Below are 1,558 nucleotides of genomic sequence, written 5' to 3'. Positions count from 1 at the left end.
GCAATGCAGGCTAAGCTTTTTGTGGATAGCTGTACTTTGACCGCTAAATTTAGCTTTTGCGTATTTATATTTAGTACGGAATACGCAATGACTAGTCACGAGACAAAAGACAATGCGAGACTTATAGATTTATACCCGTTTTTAAAACATCACAACAATAGAGGTATCTTTTCCTTTTTATAAATTGTATTTTACTGGAATAACAATCTTTAGTTATGTTTTAGCCTCGCAGACACAGCAGTAAAAAACAGGTAAAATATATATTTACTTAACCTCAAAGAGGCACTCCCGTGTTTATTCAGCGATTTTTTAAAATACAAAACTATTGCTTCGCGTCGCCGACCGTACTTTACGCCTGTCAGAGCAAAAGTAACAATTTCTTTTGAAAAACTAACTAATGAACCTTCCTAATTTGAAGGGAAAATGTTAATGTTATTCTGAAAAGTTGTTTAAAAATAGAAAACTGTGCAGCTTGTCACGTTCATAGTCAAGGATTATATTACGTTACATGTGAATTCACGTGGAACGACCTTCGAAAACTCTTTGAACATCAACCCGCGGCCGCTGCCCGTTTTAACAACATTTTCTTAAAGCTTTTTGACAGACATGCTACATACAAGTCGACCTCAAGAGTTTCTTAGCGAGTGGAGCGTCCTTTTTAGGCCGCGAAGCGACCGAGCGAGCTTCGTTTTCGCATGTAATAAATTCTAGCTTTTTGACTGTAAGATCAAGAAATCAACACTAGCATGCCACCCCGACTGGGCGACCTGGACAATGTTTTCAGTCGCCCGAGGCCAAGTCTTGCGCCCTATTAACAGCACGGCCTTGAGTCTTTGTCCTCCTCTACACAGTGAGCTTACTTTTCCCTCCTTTGCTGACGCAGTATCTTTTTTCGGCTTATGCAATCCAGCCTGACTTGCACGTGCTTCGACGTTGCGGCCAATAAAAATCCACACAATTTTTCGGGACGGGCACGGGATACGGGAAAGTTAAAAAAGCAAGACAATTTTTGACTCCCAAGAAAACGAAAGGAACGCGCTACCGAATTTTAGACGCTGGCTGATTACGTCATACCGCGTAATAAGAGACGTCAAACTAAAAAGGACAGTATCCCGTTACTGCGCATGCCCCAAACTTTGATTTTCGGACAGGATGTCGCGAAACCAAAAGATGCGAGGTGAGTAGGAGAACCTTGAAAAATCCGTTTGTATCGCGCTTGGCCGAGTTCAGAACTACACTAAAACTTCTCAGGATTACAGATCAATGATATATTGTTCCCGTTAAGTTTCGATTTGGACGAAATCGGGATTTTTTGGCGTTGCATTTATTGCCGTTGTCCAGAGGACCAAAAGATGGGAAGTGCTTTGATGCCGATTGAAAGCTTATTTCTTCTGCCAGCTTCCATACAAGCTAAGATAATTGTGAAAGGAATACGCAGAAATGAAACAGCAACAAAAAAGACTGTAAGAAAGAAACCATTGAGACATTGATGTGACTGAGGAGATCTTGGGAAACAAGAACCCATATAAAATGGTGGTAAATTGGTCTGCTTGCTTGC

The sequence above is a fragment of the Porites lutea genome, chromosome 14, assembly GCF_958299795.1.
Source record: "Porites lutea chromosome 14, jaPorLute2.1, whole genome shotgun sequence".
In the NCBI taxonomy this organism is placed as follows: domain Eukaryota; kingdom Metazoa; phylum Cnidaria; class Anthozoa; order Scleractinia; family Poritidae; genus Porites; species Porites lutea.
This window is presented reverse-complemented; position numbering follows the sequence as displayed.